The sequence below is a fragment of the Lissotriton helveticus genome, chromosome 6, assembly GCF_964261635.1.
Source record: "Lissotriton helveticus chromosome 6, aLisHel1.1, whole genome shotgun sequence".
NCBI lineage: Eukaryota > Metazoa > Chordata > Amphibia > Caudata > Salamandridae > Lissotriton > Lissotriton helveticus.
In genome coordinates, this window is record NC_136067.1 from 1,589,713,316 (window position 1) to 1,589,731,673 (window position 18,358).

At 46.7% G+C, this 18,358-nt stretch overlaps 1 protein-coding gene across 1 annotated transcript in view; it reads left to right on the forward strand.

The window, feature by feature from the left end:
- The first annotated feature begins 1,531 nt into the window (after window positions 1-1,531).
- Window positions 1,532-18,358, forward strand: part of MTHFD1L (methylenetetrahydrofolate dehydrogenase (NADP+ dependent) 1 like) — a 1,218,839-nt gene continuing 1,202,012 nt past the window's right edge. Inside the window, exon 1 of the mRNA XM_078649387.1 lies at window positions 1,532-1,851. The gene's annotated coding sequence lies outside the window, so the exon portion shown is untranslated. The remainder of the gene's footprint in view (window positions 1,852-18,358) is intronic.

Consider the following 18,358-nt stretch of genomic DNA (forward strand, 5'->3'; position numbering starts at 1 on the left):
CATTTCTGTTCTCTCAGGATCATTCTCAGATATTGGGCCTCCTATATCGATTGTGTTTCCTAGATGCATTGAGTGCAGTGGTTCCTGAGGTTCTCTGGTTATTATGTTGTCTGAGGCCGATGCTTCCCTCTGAAAAAGCTCTGTGTCATTATTCGCCTGTTGTGAGGGCGAGGTTCTCTCTCTATCATACCCAGACGCTGTGTCTCCAGTACCGGTTGTGTCTCTTTGTTGCCTTGAGGGTTCAGGTTCCTGAGAGCCTCTAGATAGTATGTTGATAGTGGCGGTAGTGCCAGGTGAATTGGGAGTCATTCCCTGTGGCCTCTGGTGTCGTTGTGAACTTGAGTTCTCTACACATCTTTTTAGGGTTCAAAACATATTGTCAAATTTTTCCAATTCGTAGTTAGAGGCTTGTATCATCACTATTCCGTTCTTGAAGATAGTTATGCAAAGGTCGGCTTTGTATCTTGGAGACGCCGAGGTCATAATTTTTGTGCCATGTGGGATATTAGTGATGGATTTTATGTTCAGTATATTTGTGATGGCATTGCGCCATTTCGCCGTTCTTCTGGTGAAGAATATCATGTCATTCACTATATGGCCTTTATCTGTGCAAAAAGCAGTGTCCGAGATCGGTGTGTCAGGGTTTTTCCTCATTAGGTTGTGTTTAAATTTTTTGGCTGCATTCTTAGATAGTTTGGTTGGGTATTTTATGATGAGCGTTTCTAATTACTGGTTCTAGATAGTTATCCTCCTTGTTTGTTTTATGGTGATGAGTATTATTTGACGTGTCCTTGGATATTTCTTTGATGTGGGTTAAAGTATCCTCCCTATATTAGTATTAATGTGTTAGTATTCTTTTTAACAATCTAAAGTTAAAATTTATTATAAGATGGCCGCCAGTAAACCTGGTTATCCGAGAGTTGGAGTGCCTTTCTCTTTTTCTGATGTTTGATAGTCCTCTTTCCCTTTCCTATTCTTGTTTACTGCCTATCTCTCTTTCAACTGTCTTACGTGTCCTTTTTCACTTTCCTTTACTTATATCCTGCCATCGTGTAGAGTGCCTTGCTCTATTTCGATTGGCCTGCTTGTCCTCTCTCACTTACTTTTATTTGTATCTGTTATTTTAGGTGTGATTTGGGTTGTACTTGTATATAAAAGGAGAGTCCCACGTTAAAATGGGCAAACGATCCAGTGTCCTGGCTGATTCTACAGTTTATGCAGATCGCTCTAGCAGCAGCCTCTCGTATCCAAATCACCCCAGATCAACATATGTCCTCTGCGGCCGCCATTTTAGAGTCAGGCAGGCCGGTTCCTGTAATCTCTGCTTATTTCACTCTGTCCGGTGCTTTGTCGAATTTCGCCAAAACAATCATCCAAACTTATTATCCAATCTCAATATGGGCCTTACGACTCGTGTGAAATTTCCCCTTCAGAACAGCGAGTCTGCTGGAAGTCCCAGCAACCTCAGCGACGCCGTCCCCTCTCCCTGCTGTGTCATCCGCTTTGTGTTCTTCCGAATGTACGTGGCTGTCTAGCGGCCCGCCGCTCACTCCCCATCTCTCATGCCCTCCGGGAAGGACCAATTTTCAGCATTGGTGGCACATGTCCCCACTTGTCGCGCTGTGGGCTGATGATTATGGCTGCTGTTGCCCCTCACCTCCGTGTACTGCGGATTCCTTCCCTTCGCTGATTCAATCAGAGCATTACCATCTCTGCCGGCATGAAGTCCGTCTGCGGTGCCGATTCCGGTGCTCAACGCCGCCTTAATTTTCTACCTGGCAGCAGTCTCCCGAACTGATTTTGTTTACAATAGTGCCATCTTACTCCCAGACGATGCGGCGGTCTCGTTCTGTAAGTACTCTCCACGTTTTTCTCTTCAACTCCTTCCCAAGCGCTTCATGTAGGTAGTGTTCCGTGGGTAGACGGTGGAAGGGGGGTTTAACAGGAATTTAACTGATATAGGTTATCCCGAACCCTGGAACTCTTGAATGGAGCGCAGACACCCGCAGTTTTATCTCACTTCCTGGTTGTCCTTCTCACGTCTCTTTCTCCCGCACCGCCTTCCTCTATGTGTCTGCCTCCCACTCTTTGTCTGCCTCCCACTCTCAGATGGCGCCTTTACAGCACCTCCCAGGACTCGTGGCAAGGCACACCTTCCATTGGCTGCCGCCTGGTGTGGACTGCACTACAAGTCCCGTGATGCCCCTGTTCGCCTCGCCCCCTGTCACCTCCTCTGCCCTGTGCAGTCTGTCCCCGGGCTTGGATCAATGAAAGCCTGCTGGGCTTTGCTGCTCGCTCCGTTCCTCCTGCTCCTCCTCGTGGCACCCTACATCAGGTCAGTGCTGCTGCTTTTAAGCTCACTCAGTTTCTGAACCTACCCAGTGACGTGCATTATACACACTAAGTGCAGAGCGCTTCATTCATTCATTGTGCGCGCTCTCAGCAGTCACCGCTGAGCAGAGAGGGTACACAGACTGCACAGGGGCCATAGCGTTCATCTGTGGGCACAAGGACCGCTTCTTCGATACGTCTGCACACCGCACAGCAGAGCCCCATACCTTGCCATGCACGGGACGGGAAGCACTACATGCATAACTCTCCCCAATAGATAGAATGAACCACACAGCACAACACCACATCTTGTCATGCACGGGACAGGAAACACTACATGCATAACCCAGCACAACAGATACAGAGTGCGCCGCCCTGCAAAAGAGGCACTGCTTGCAAACACTACGGGAAGCAAGGCACCTATCACCCACGTAAGGACCAGAGAACACGCTGCACGCTTGAAAAGCGCGTGCACCCCGCTGCAAAGAATGCGCCTGCCCGAGGCCACGCAGTGGCCATAAGGAGGGCGGGCCACTAGTCACGGAGGGCTGTCCCGCCCCCGCATGACGCAGTTGTTGCCTCACCTGAGGCAGTCTTCCCTGGTTGGGGGATACTGGTGAGTGATGCACGTCCGGGGCGGCTGGGAGGGGCCGTCTGGAGTACATCAGACCTCTGCCCCGCTGGGGAGGCCTCTTTGCCGCTCCGGACGTCGTAGTTCCATGTTGGGACACTCTTTTCTTCTGTCCCGGTTGCTATTGTCCGGTCGTTCCCTGTATCGGTCGTCCGGTGCCTGCCTGCGCCGCTGGAGTGCCCTGAAGTGCTGCTCGATTGCGGTGAGTTTGTACTGCTTGCTCCCCCCCCTCCGGGGGTTGCAGCTGGGCCAGGCGGCATGTTTAGCTGCGGGCAGCTGGGGCAGCAGGCAGGCGGGATGCGTGTGGGCCCTATGGGCCCGCGTATTGAGTAATCAAATACTTCGCCCCCCCACATGGGCCGTGCCCGGGAGGGACCCCTTCTCCATTGCGGGTGCCGGCCCAGCCCCTGATAGGCACGCGCCAGACTGCCATGTGTGGCTGGAGGCTTGCATTGGGTCTGGGGGCAGGGCGGAAAGGATCGTTGTGTGTACCGTTGGCTTCCCCCTCGAGGTCTCGGACATCCGGTGCGTGCATCCAGCATGTTCTCAACATTTCAATATGAGGGCTGCGGAGGGTCGCCAGGGAATGATTGGCTTAGTGAAATATCACCTGGTATAACCCTTGGAAAGAACTCTGGATATGGGCTTAATAATACACGGCATCGTGGGAAGCCTGAGTATGCCTGCATGCGGCGGGGTCGGGGGCCCGATCATCTCGGGCCCCACGTGGCTCCTGGCATAGAAGCCTGACTAGCAAGTGTGCAGTTTCCCTTGACTGATTATCCCGAGGGTGGGGGGGTAAGCAGCTGTTCTGTTCAGCCCTTGTGCTTTTCCCAAGGTGGTTTTAGGGCACTCTGGTCACCTTATTGAAGTCAGCTTGGTGTGGTCTCCCCCTTTCTTTTGTGGCTCACGACGGGCATTCCTCGGAGGGTAATGGTGGGGGGGAGGTATGACTCCTTATGACCTGATCCAGATTGTCTTCCCGCCCGGCACGCCGCGGGTGGTGCTTTCACGCGGTCATAGCGGGTGGATAGTAGTCTTGTGCGACACGCGGCAGCAGCGGCTACTTTTAAATTTAACACGACTTTTGTTTTCGAGGCCAGGGCTCTGTTACGTTGGCGGGGTTCGATCCTTCCATCTGTGTCACTTGGCAGCGCTACTTTGGAATATTTAGGGCAAAACTCTTTTCTTTGAATGTTTGCAATGCACCATCAGCAGAGTTTATATTTAAATAATTAGCACCATCTACCTCATGCACCACGCTAGTGCTGTCAGTAGAGTTCCAAGTACCTGTCCTTTGGGACGATCGTCCGGAGCTCCTTGGTGTGGCTGGAGTCCGCTGGTGCAATTGACCATGACGGGCACATTTCCTTTGGTGTAATTCGGCAGGCGAGCATCGCTATATGTTTTAGCATAGTCGTGTGCACGGCCTGGGTGGGGGGTGGCGCGTCGAGCGCCTATGATGTGTGCAGTGTTTGCCTTCTGTGTGCTTTGTTTTCTCTGATACCTGCACACATGTCGGTTATCTCCTCCTCTGTCGCACCGTTTGCTACCACAAGGGCAGCTCAGCGGTTCGGAGGGCAGGTCCTAAAGCCGGGGACCCAGGTTCGAGTCTGGTGTGGCTCAAACTTTGCGCAAGTCACATCATTTCAATACTTGCACGCATGCCGTGGAAGTGTGACTCCAAGAAGTCCGATATCTCTGGGGGAGTTTTTGTACCAAGTTCCCTACTGTAAAGAGTTTCTTTGCAGCAAGTGAATTTCTTTTCAGGTGATTTGGCTTTGTTTTGTGTACGTGGCTCACTTGGAAAGTTTCCATTTCATTCCGGTCCCATGGCATGTCGCATACATGGATATAAGGTAATAGAGGTCAAAGTGCAGGGCCCCTTCCCCTATTAAGCCAGGCCTGTAATTTCCTGTACGGGTGTTCGGAGATTATGGCGCTGGGTGGATGGCAGTGGGCGCTGCATGGCGGTCCTCTGCCTTCAGGGTGGGCATTCCTATCTTAGTCCAGAGGTTAAGCAGGGCTAGCAGTATAGGAATGCGGACACAGGAACCGACTCCTTTATTGTCATCATGTTCTGTCAGCGACCATCTTATGGCTAGTCGCCATACTATCTTGTATTCAGATCTTGAGATGTTATAATTTAGCAGCCTCACAGAATAATGTAGCAGCCTCACAGAATAATGCCCTATCAGAATACATGTTCCTCCCCTAGTGATGCTTGTATTGAAATTTCCCGAAACGGCTGCCCGCTGTTCGGAACACGAGGTAGAAAAGCTGCAAAGAGGGGATTGCCGGGCTCGTCACCCTGGGCTATGTGTGTTCCTGCACGTCTAAGTGGGCTATGTGTGTTCCTGCACGTCTAAGTGACGTTATCCGTTGTGCCCCTGTTGGGCTTCGACCCGTCACCGCCATGTAATCCAAAAAGACGAATGTAATTTTGTGGGTTTCAGTCGCCCGGGTTGCTCAGAGGCTGCTTTGATTTTAAAACAAATGTTGTTTCATCAATAGTCAGAGAGAAAGGGGGTGCCCAATAAATAATTTAGTTGCAGTAATGGCTATTACTTAAGAATGTAGAATTTTGTGGGGGGTTTATCTGCACTCCAATGGACTGGTGTTATGGTCCTTTTGCATGCGATTTAATATACATCTTCTCATTGTGAATTGTTTCATACACGATATACTGCAGGTACCTCCTCGGTTTTAGGACTATGCTTGTCTTTGTGAAAGAACGCAATGCAATGTTTTGATAGGTTGGTAAATTATTGATGATGAATTGGAACGAAGTTCACTTGTATTCACCTAACGAGGCAACTTTCCTTGTTCAGCAAAAGCTACAGAATAAGTAAATTCGTGCGTCATACCAATAAGTGTAATGCTTAGTATGGTGTCTAGAAATCAGTAGTGCACTATTCACCACTTTTCATTCGCTTGGAATTATACCCAAGGTGGACAGCAATGTTATGTTCTCTCTGATAGCGTTCATGCATCGTCACACTGCATATGGGCACTCAGAGGAGTTGCCATAACCTCTAGTTAGAAGTGCCGGTAGACGCCCTTGGTTAGCCCCCGGAAGGCCAATGGCAGGCCTCGGTCTGGATGTTGCCTGCAACATCACCTAATATACAGCCCACAAAATCGGACATGGGCGTGAATTCTGAGTATTTTAGCACACACAGTGGTTACATCTCGGTGTGGCCGCTGGGCAACTCAGGTGCATTCTCTTGGTGTAGGTGGTGGTCCCAATTGTCCCACGCGGTTGTCTCTCGTTGCTTTTAATTTGAAATAGCGGGGCGTTATTTGAGTTGGCCAGATGTGCCATCTGGGTCTCCGCATCTTATGCATGGGGGGATCCAGCACCTTTTCCCACGCGGCCTTAGGAATTGTTACCTGCCGGCAAGCTTTGCTGGGAACTTTAAGCACACCCAATAAATACGATAAAAGGTGACAACCAGACACCTGGTCGTGAAAGTTATTCACTTATGATTGTCAGTTATGCTTCTCCCCCTCACTGTGCTCTTCACTCCCTTGCTTCCCCCGCTTAAACCCAAGGTTGGCGCCCAGCATACTTTACGTTTGAAAACTCGCACGTTGTGCATAAGGGCATGATGTTGCGGAGTGTGGGTATTACACACATTGTGTGTATAGGCGCTGTAAGTGCCATTCTATGAACACCACGTGTGGTCGGTTCATGGGTGGTACTTACGTTGTGTTTACTGGTCTGCGCCGCATAGTAGAACCGTGTTTGTTCAATTATTACAAGCATGGTAATGCTTCCATTATGCTGCGGGGCAGGAGTGGTAGCTTCGTCTGTTCCACCTGTTTTACATAGCGCGGCTTTCGCCCATAGGTGTCAGAGCACATTAATGAGAATCAGTTTCACTACATCCCCTGGGGCTAATAATCCGATATTAGACAGAAACGTCTCAGTTGCTTAGGAAGGTACACCTGAATTGGAAATGCTTCAGTGCGCGAGAGGCTAGCAGCAAGCCGACACTGCATGATTTACTCAACAAGTACATATCTTTGGGTGCCTGCATATGAGTTGAGTTGATATACTCGGTATACTAACGGGTTTGAGTACCTGCATTTTTAGGGCACGGTACACCAGACCTTCAGCTAGTGTGCGCTGCATGAGGCCGCCAATGTGCAAGTGAGACTGGCTGCCCCTGAGCATGATACATCTGGCAGGCAACAAGCTAGAACGGTATGACGTGACTATGTGTACGTGTAACTGTGTGCCAGGTTAGAGATTTGTGTTTCAGACGAGCAGTAAGCCAACTATGCATGAGGTGATCAGTATGTACAGGTGACCGAGTATCTAGTTATAGGACATATGCGACACCAGCCATGCAAATGCTACTGCATAGTGTGGACAATATGTACACACAACCGATTGCTGGTGTACAGGGGATGTGGCGCGCAGCGTGCATGGGAATGAGCGCCTGTCTCCCGCTAGTGAGGTGCCGAGCTATGGGTCGTGTGTGCACAGCAGATTTATGAATGGCTGCTCGGTCCAGGAGAGGCGCGTCGTGCGCTCAGTGTACGTGTATGTGGAAGGACACCTGCTCTTGCGCATTGTCGGGACTCCATCATCTATCATTATCCCAAAACAAGATAGTGCTGCGACGGGCAGAACAAGAGGTATGTAGACCTCTTCAGTGTGCAAAGGTGTTAATTTTCAGTCACTTTCATGTATTTGACGTCTTTTGGTCTGTTCTAATACAGTAGAATAGGCACTACTTAGAATTACACGTCCAGTGTGTGATGGGGAGCCCCGAGCCGCGTCATGTGACTCTTTAATGGATGTGTGGGAATTTTCCTGCTGTGCTTCCTTCTGTGGCGCTCTATTGGGATGGGCCCTCATATCTGGGTTTCTGTCTGACTGTTGTCATGGCAAGGTTTGTCTGTAGGGAAGACAGCCTAGGATGTGCCAAAGTAGGACTATTAGCGAGTTCGAGGCCCTGCCCTAAACTAATAGGAATATCCCCAGGCGCATATTATCTCCTGGGGCCTTTACCAAGAGGTATAGCTAGTCCTGTTATGTACAAGCCTGGGACCTGTACTGTGTTAAATTACCTGTGATTAGGAAAGGTCACATGACAATTGTCATTTCGCCCCTTCCATATTACTGCTGTTGCCTGTCTGTTCAGCCAAGGCTCTGGAATCCGAAGGCAGCCCACCCGCTGCGCCATCAGTTCGGGAGCTCCTGCTGCCTATCAGTAGAATGTAGGGCCTGGGGACAGGGTCTGTCCAGGTGGGCAGGGGCAACGGTGTTGTCAAGTTCAGACTTCCAGAAGTGCGCCAATTTTGGCCCACGAATAACATTCATGTAAGTTTCATCACCAGTTTCGTAGGCCCAATGGCACTAGCGGGTTGCGGGATCTATTTGCACACTTTTGTGCCTGATTTTGCCTCAGATACATCCTCCAGTCTGACCTCACAGTTAATGTGGTTGGGCTCCCCTGCCTTGCGTTGGTCAGCCTCAGGAATGAACCGGGGTAATTCTGATCCCTTGTGCTCCTCTCAAGGCGAGAAGTGGCCTGAGGTTTGATATCGCCAATATGGGGAGCACCTTGGTGCAGCCAGAAATCCCTTATGGCGGGGGTCGTAAGGCAACCTTGTAGGCAAGCTATTCTTAGGTAGCGTGGTAGATGTTGCCTCCAGGCTGGGGGGGGGCATGTATTGCCAGCTGTTTACCTGTGCAGCCCTGTTATCAAATGTAAGTTCACCACGCAAGTTAGACTAAATGGTGCATTTCGCACTGATTTTTCCCTCTCGCCTTCTCTTCTTAGAGTTGCACAGTCAGTTGAATTTTGAGAAACTATGTTTTGGCAGCAGTTGTACATCCTTGGTGTAGTCTGCTGAGGCTTGAGTGTAGGTATGTGGTGGAGATCTTGGTTCAGCTTACTCATCCCTGGGCGGGGGTTGTCAAGTCAACTTTTAGACTAGCTATTTATTGCTGGCAGCAGGGTCTAAGCAGTCTTCGGCCTCCAGGGGGCATGTGTCTTTGGCTGCTTACCTAAATGGGAGTTCACCTCTCAAGCTATACTATTTTGCACCAAGCACCTAAAATAGCCCGCTGTACCTTGCTTGATGATAGTCGCTCAAGCGTACACATAGCACAGTTTACAGTTGTATTTTGTGCATGGCATTTCAGCAGAAGTAGTACATTACTGGGTGGAGTCTGCTGATGCTTCGTGCGAAGGTGTGTGGGGGGTATCTGTGTCAGGCGCTGGTCCTACTATGGTTTGATCAGGGAACGATATCAGCAGGGGAGGTCCCCTCATCGCTTGGGCTCTCTCCAGGGGTATTACCTCTAGAACCTGGGCTAGTCTACACTATTGCTGTAGAGGGATTCGTTCCCTTGGGTATTTGCTGACTAGTTTCAGTGGGCTTCTGGTGTCAGCGGGCGTGTCATGTTGCAGGTCGGGATCGTAAGGGGGCACCTGGTTTCTGTCCCAGCAATCCCTTGGCTGTGGTCTTAAGTCATTCTTACAGACAAGCTATCTACTGGTAGCGTGGCCTATACTGCTTCTAGACTAAACCAGAGAGGGCAGGCGAGGCCCGCTGTTTATACTTGTGCAATCCTGTAATGGCATATGCAAAGTCATCGCCCAAGTATATAGTATAATATGTATTTATCCCTTTATGCCCTTGTGCTCTTTCGAGTTAGCTGCACAAGCGTCATTGTAAGCACACTTTCTCCATGTGATGCGGAGAACGGCGGACAGCCTACTTCATGATCAAAAGGGCATTCAGTAGTAGGGGCCCCTCCTATCCCTTTGGCTTCTCTGATTTGGTGAAAGGACCCGGGGGGACCTGCAGATCAGTGGCAGAAGGGGCCTTTCTTTCCTTCAGGCATGTAAGATCATGTCAGGGGCCTTGGTCTCTTCAAGGTGGATAGGGTCCCCAGGTTTATTGGTGGCGGATGGTGTCTTCCCACGCCTATGGGAGTTGCCCTGTTCCTCCTCTATCTGAAGGTAGCAATTCTAGGTGAAGGTTGCAGGTAAAGCGCAGGAGCAGTGGTGGGGGGGCCCGTGCGGCAGCGGGAACCACCGCACGGGCTGTGGCGGAGTTACTGGGCGATCCGGAAGAAGAGAGGTGCAAACGCTGGTCGTCAGCGGGCACATTGGGGTGCCAGAGCATAACCTCAGAGCCTAACCTGTAACCTCATGGGAGGTGCAGGAATTCGTGTCGGCGCCCCAGTAGTCCTTCGGGCGGTTGTGGGCCTGTGCAACCGGGGGTTTGCCTAGTCACGCCCAGCAATGGGCGTGTCAGTATAATTATGGTAATTGTGCAACAGTTGGGTGGTTCGCCACTGTGTTGTTTGGCTCAACAGGCGGGCAGGTGGCGAGAATGCGGCCTGCCCTAGGATCGCCCGTAAGTTAACCCACCGTCATTACATATGTTGTATGTAATAAACCTGCAGCAAATTTTTCCCAAACCTAACACTTGTGTCTTCGTGTTATTTGCGGGTTTGGGCATTTGTGGGGCGGGGGTTCTTGTGGACCTGATGTGACTATGCGCCTGCCCGAGGCCACGCAGTGGCCATAAGGAGGGCGGGCCACTAGTCACGGAGGGCTGTCCCGCCCCCGCATGACGCAGTTGTTGCCTCACCTGGGGCAGTCTTCCCTGGTTGGGGGAGACTGGTGAGTGATGCACGTCCGGGGCGGCTGGGAGGGGCCGTCTGGAGTACATCAGACCTCTGCCCCGCTGGGGAGGCCTCTTTGCCGCTCCGGACGTCGCAGTTCCATGTTGGGACACTCTTTTCCCGCCCTTCCTCTAACCCAGAGTGTCTGCTTGAGGGGGCTCCGGGGGGAGCTTTTAATGTGTTCCTTTTTTCGTTGCAGGCGGAGTTACTGGGCGATCCGGAAGAAGAGAGGTGCAAACGCTGGTCGTCAGCGGGCACATTGGGGTGCCAGAGCATAACCTCAGAGCCTAACCTGTAACCTCATGGGAGGTGCAGGAATTCGTGTCGGCGCCCCAGTAGTCCTTCGGGCGGTTGTGGGCCTGTGCAACCGGGGGTTTGCCTAGTCACGCCCAGCAATGGGCGTGTCAGTATAATTATGGTAATTGTGCAACAGTTGGGTGGTTCGCCACTGTGTTGTTTGGCTCAACAGGCGGGCAGGTGGCGAGAATGCGGCCTGCCCTAGGATCGCCCGTAAGTTAACCCACCGTCATTACATATGTTGTATGTAATAAACCTGCAGCAAATTTTTCCCAAACCTAACACTTGTGTCTTCGTGTTATTTGCGGGTTTGGGCATTTGTGGGGCGGGGGTTCTTGTGGCCCTGATGTGACTATGCCCTGCCTGCAACATCCTGCACAGTGAAAACAATCTATCCCTCTACTTGGGGCGTACTTTGTACAGGCGGCACACTATCCATTGTGCTACAATACTGACCATGCTGCAAAAAATGCATATTCCATCACCGTGCACACCGGGCAGGCAGAGCATTCACCACTCCACAGAGGCCACAAGATGCACGAATCTACCAATGGGCACCATGTGGATCACGCTGTACAGCAAGCACAGCATGCGCCGCCCCGCCCAAGTGGGCCCTGGGACACCGCACACAGGTTGTTGCATGCATTGCCTTTCCTAAAGACACAATGCAGTCTGTGCTTGTTCAGAGCTGATTTCACATCTCTCTCCCCTTCCTCTTGTGTCAGCTTTATTAATGTGCCCTTCGATTTATTCATGTTTTTCTCTTTTTAACAATATTCTACTTTCTGAGAGCCCCCCGCCCCCATTGCATTTGTCCTCGCCAGCTTCTCCTCTTTACTCCTTTCCTGTTTGTACCGATTACTTTTCTTCTTTCCGTTTTCTTTTTTCATTGTAATATCTATCCTTCATCTTTGCCCAACTCCCAATTGGACACATGCAGTCAAGAGGCGTGGCACAATCTGAATTTGGGAGTTGTTTGTTAATTTTACAGAAAATATACCTTCAGGTGGAAGGGACTTTTTAAAGTTTACTTTAGAATCACCCTCTTGCCTTTTCAACTCGATTCCATCTTGCCGAAGACCAGCCAAACGAGCTTCACTTGTAAGTAATACATTCATCCACTTGTCCAATTATTTATTCATTTATTTATTCCAGGGTTCCACTGAGCTCACTTCTTGACATTTTGCAAATGTCATTTTGCACCATGCGTGCGTTAGCAATAAAAGGCACAAGCATTTTAATCGGCACACTTAACAGCATTCGTTTGCTATGTTTTGTGTGTGTATGCAACAGGAGGGGGGCTTGGTGAAAATGTTTGCTTTTACTGGAAATTGTCATGCTGTATTACCATTCTTCTTCAAAACACAATGTGAGTGATTGGGTCACGCCAGTCCACTTTCATCTTCACAAATTAAATTGCATGTGGAAATTAAATCACTTTATAGCGTGTGTGTCACCCGCCAGCATATTGGTGTTTCATGCTTATAGACTAATGCTGTTAGCAAAGGCTGCGTCACCGAAGCTTTAAAACGGTATTTTGCAATCTTCCTGCTAAAGCTCCCTGACAGTCGTGCAAGGTGAAGATTTACTGCTCTCCTCCAAAATGCTGTTTAAGAGCCCAAAGTTCACATTTCTGGGATTCCTCAGATTCCCAGAGACAAAGGGTAGGTAGGGGTGGGGCGCATTATCCCAGCGTTATAGTGGTATGAAAGGCAATTTATTTGTTTTTGTTTGGGTTTTTTAAATGATGTGCAGTGTGTAGTTTGTCTGCTTCTAAGTTAACTATTGAGTAACCAGATCTGGTCACCATAAAGATTTCGATGGCTCAACAGTTCTATGTATGTTTGTAAGTTCTAACCTGCCCCAATTTGTAAATATGGACTACTTTTTAGCAATCAAATGCACTAAATGGGCCACTTAGGCTTGTAAACACACTACCAAGCATCACCACATCAGAAGTTTTAAATATGAAATTATGAAAACACTTTATTTTGAAGAATTATTTAAACACATACAAAAACAATGATTCAAAAAATGTGTTCAAAGTTTAAAAAAATATCCTATTGGTTCTACATAAGGTAACAAAAATGGTTAAAATACGTTTTTATTCTAACTTTTTAACATGTTGCACAGCACCCACGCTGCTGTTCAACATAGCTTAAAGACACTGACAAAGCCAATAGCTCAGCCTAAACACTTACAAGACCCCAAGGGCGAGACCTATTGCCTATGCCAATGCTTGTTCTATTTCTTCCCATGCTTCTATTTCTGATTTCAATCTTTAACCCAGTTCTCACTTTTCCCTTGCAAAATTTATAGGTCATTATTATCATTAGTATCAACAATTTTTTTTTTGTTGCAGAGTTTTATATAGCGCGAACTAGACCCGAACCGAATCGGGTATCAGAGCGCTTTACATAGCACCAGTTACGTTACATGAGGACACACATTAATTTTTTGTTAGGCACGGGGAGATTAAGTGATTTGCCCAGAATCACAGGATGTTTGGCGTTGTTACCGAGACTCGAACCCAGTTCCTCCGAGGTCGAGCGCCCTAGCCGTTAGGCCAACTCCTCTCCCAATGCTATTGTAATTACGGGGATTCATATTTTCCTTAGTACACTGCTTCTAAAAGTTGAAAACCAGCTACCTATAGTGGAAAGACTTTTACTAAGTCTCTCCCAAACACCGTCAACCTCCAGTTGGGTCAAATCTTTATGAATCTTTGTAATATTCTTGATATATCCCTCAATCCCTTTGCTTTTGTCTGCGATATATGTGCAGCAGTGTTGAACTTTCAACATGCCACAGGCTCCACCCTCTTTCGCCAATAGTATATCAAGGGCAAGTCTATTTTGTAAAACCATAGATCTGATCGTAACCATTTGAGTATTGATCATTAAGAATCCTCCAGCAGTATCTGTTGATAAATGATTGACCACTGAGGATAATTTACGTATTTTGTGCAATCTCAATACGAGTCCAACTGACAGTATCAGTGCACCAAATATGTCACCTACTATTTCTGAAAAACTTGCTCTTTTATTTCTTGTTAGTCCTTTACTTATTTCACTAATTTCATTGTTCCTAGTGATGTGGTATACCTTCGGAAATACAATGGCAGCATAACAACTGCCATACCATCGTGACGGTAACCTATATTAGGCGTTTATACTGCACATATAATTAATTCCTGGAAATACAGGATCAGTTCCTCCTTTTAATCCCCATCCCCCCATAATTAAGAAGGTATGTACACATTCACTAGTACCAATGAAGACACTATTATATTCAGTTTTTAGTCTATGTGGACAGAATTTCCCCAATTTTGACATATCTAGGGACATTGCAGCATGTCTCACCTTTCTTATAGTCCCCTTCTAAAGCAGCCTATGGAGCTACATGTGACTTTTGTTCAGCGTTTTTCTTTTGGAAATCTTGCCTTCTTTCTTCTACTAAATTCAAAACATCTTTTTCTTCATCAGGCGAAATACATGTATGGTTGTTTTTATGAGCATGTGTTATGTCTATGAGATTTGTTATTAGGAAAAATTCTCCCATAAATTGTACTAAGTGCAGGGTTTACACTTCTACGAATAGGATTTTCTGAAAAGACTAAATCCATATTACTATAATAGTATTGCAACTTACCAGTCACATAAAACAAACTAGTTATAACACTACAAGTTACATCATAAGTTAGTGGAAGATGATGGTATGTTACACCTTCAGAGACAGAAGTGGGTAGTTTCATGCAAACATAACAATCACTCACATCCATTGTATTTACATGCTGATACAAGAGTTTAGTGAATACATTTAATGATGAATCACTACTTGATTTGTCATGATAATATATGCTCTTATCGATTAATCTTAAATCTGTAGTAATAGTTCTTTTAGTAACCGCACTCACTTTCTCACTAATATTTGTGTTATTCTGAATATTAGTTATCATTAGGACCGGTATCACAACTGTTAACACTAACCACAGTAAGATTAGTATTGTAATACTACACAAACAACATTTGACACATCTCCGTTTTAAACTAGATTTCGCATGTTCAGTCACCTGTACTTCCGTCATTTTAGTATCTACATTTTATTTCCAATTTTTTTTTATTATTTTCTAAAAAAAATTGTAAAACTGTGGAAAAAAAAGGACATTTCTTTGTGTGATCCCACACTTCAAAGGCTTTCAGCTTTTAATCAGTTATTTTTCCCTTCCGATCTTATCTTCTTTTGGTTGATAATTTTCCCAATAAATCCACCCTTTGTATAAAAGTCTTTTCTTTAAGGTGGTCTCAGTTCCCTTTCATCAGATCCCTCAACAACGCCACTTTCTGGTTCTCCATTTGGATCAAGATTTTCGAAGTCTTCGAGTATTATATAGGTCCACTCTGGAGCCTTAGATTTTCTATTTGGTACTCTTTCTCTCTTTGACAATCCTAATGATCTTCTTCTTGATTGTTCTTGCTCTATCTGACTTGACACCTCATTTACCTGTTCTAATTCTCTCCATGTTCTCCTTTTCAGGGTGTATCTCAGTCTTTTCACTCCACTCAGCCAGTAATCACTCTTTCTGACCCTCTTTGACTGTACTGCTTTTTCACCTTCTTCACCTACTTCAAGTGTCCTTTTATTTTCTCTTTCTCTTGGTTGGTCTCATTCTGAATTCCCTACTTTTTCTTCTTCTGTTATTTGTCTTTATTTTGGAGTCCCTATGTTTCTCTTCTCTTCTTCTGACTGGCTTTGATCTGAACTTTCTCCAATTGATTCTTTCTCTCTTTCTAAATGAACTGGATCTGAATTTTCTACAATGGATTATTTTTCTTTTCCTTTTTCTGTAATCCGTTCTTCCTCTAATCTAACTGAGCTGGATCTTGATTTTCTGCAATGAGTTCTTCTTCCAGTTCTGACTGAGCTGGATCTTGTTTTTCTGCAAGGAGTTCTTCTACCAGTTCTGACTGAGCTGAAGCTGGGTTTTCTTCAATGGCTCGTTCTGGTCTTTCAAGTTTAAGCTCTCCTTTGGTCTTTACAGCAGTCTCCTCAGTCCCAGTAGCTGGTGCCCACTCTACTTGACTTGTACTTGGTTGTTCTCCGTCAATGCACTCTTCTGAGTCTGTTTCTCTGATTTCTTCGACTTCACAATTTTCAGCGTCTGGCTCTTCTCTTTGTTCTACCAGTTGCTGCTTTTGTCGTTCAGGTGGACTTGGGAATCTTTGGGTATGACTGGCATGGATCCAATTTGGCAAACCAGCACACTTTACTGCTGTTGTTGTAACCAATATAATTTGATTTGGTCCTTTCCACCTGGGTTCCAGACACCATTTCCTCGTGGGCTTCTTCACCATGACCCATTCTCCAGGACACCAATCATGAGCTGGGTTTGGCTGTGCTGTTATTGCATCCTCTCCAATCTGGTGAAACACAGAACATACCAGATCAGCTAGTCCCTTGCAATATTACAACACTAGATCATCAGTTATATTCACCAATTTGTTGCCAGGTACAAATGCTTGTCTCATTGCTCTTCCCATGAGGATTTCATGTGGACCTATTCCTCTTCTTCGGTCAGGTATGCTTCTAAGACTCATCAATACAAGGGGCAAAGCATCAGGCCATTTCAGTGAAGTGAATGCACACACTTTCCCTAGCATGGATTTCATTGTGCCGTTTAACTGCTCAACCACTCCAGAAGCTTCTGGTCGATAGGCACAATGTAATTTCTGCTCAATTTTGAAAGCTTCACAAATCAATGTAATTATATCATTATTAAAATGAGGTCCTCTATATGATTCCAAAGTGACAGGAAATTCGAAAAGAGGAATGAGCTCTCTCAACAGAAGTTTGGCAACTGTGGGACTGTCATTCCTCCTCGTGGGATAAGCTTCTAACCATCGAGCGAGAAAACAGACACACAATGACAAGGACATACTTCAAACCATTGCATGGTGGCAACTCAATGAAGTCTAGTTGCAATCTTGTAAATGGTCCTTCTGCCTTTCTGGTCTTTCCCCAACTGACCACTGTCTTTCTCCCTGGGTTTTGCAGTTTGCAAATCAAACATCTTTGGAAGAGACTTTCTGCAACTGCCCTAAACTTTGGATTATACCATGTTTGTCTGAAATGTCTAATCATGGCATCCCTCCCAACATGTGTGATTCCATGATATACCCTGACCATTTGTGACAACAAACTATCTGGCATTATTGTTCTACCATCTGGACACACCCATACTGCATCGTCAGCTCTGCTCTTGCAACCTGTTTAGATGCAGTGTTCCTTTTCCTTTGTGTCTGCCTCATCCTGTAACTGTCTAACTTCATCCCAAGTTTCAAAAGCAGAGAAAAACATCATTTGGCAAATGGTCACTTCTTTTTCCATCCCCCCTGTTCAAAGACATTGTATTTCTTGCACAAAATTGTGCCACTTGGTCTGCGTACCGAATACCCAATGTCACATAATCATTTTCTGACTTATGTGCGGCACATTTGACCACTGCAATTTCTTTTGCCAACTGTAATGCTTCCAATAGTTCTTTAACATCTTTGCCATTCCTGATTGAAGATACTGAAGAAGTCAGAAATCCCCTTTGCAGCCACAATTGGCCGAAGTCATGCACAATCCCAAAACCATATTTACTGTCCGTAAATATGATTACCCTCAATTTCTTGCCCACTTTACAGGCTTTCGTTAAGGCGTACAATTCAGCTATTTGTGCAGACTTGACCCCTCTTAGACAGGAAGCTTCTTTGATACCTGATACAGAACATACAGCATAACCAGACTTCAATTCTCCATTCTCAGTTCTCAAACAAGACCCATCAAAAAACAGTACAAAGTCTGACTCTTCCAATGGAACGTCAAGGAGGTCAGGTCTAGGCTTTGTACACATTTCTGTCACACCAAACAATCATGATCAATTTCTTCCTTCACTTCTTCGCAATAGGAATCGGGCAACAAGGTTGCTGGATTCATCACTGTGCATTTTGTCACTCTTAAATTTTCAGCACCCCAAATTACTCTTTCATACTTAGCCGACTAGGGGTCAAATGTTGAGTACGAGTCCTTGTTATAAGGATCTCAACTGAATGTGGAACAAACACCTTTATAGGGTGTCCCGTCACAATTGATTCACTCTGTTCCAGACTCACACAAGTAGCAGCTACTGCTTTTAAGCAGCCAGGTAATGCCACAGCCACTGGATCCAGAGTAGCAGAAAAGTATGCTCCTGGACGCCGTGACAATCCATGTCTATGGGTCAATACTGAAAGTGCAGAACCTTCCCTTTCACAAGAGAACAAAGCAAACTCTTTTGTATAATCTGGCATTCCTAGTGCTGGTGCTTGACACAAACAACTTCTCAATTTTATGAATGCTTCCTCACTTTCATCATCCCATTCAATCGGATCCATCATATCCTTGCTTTTCAACCTTAT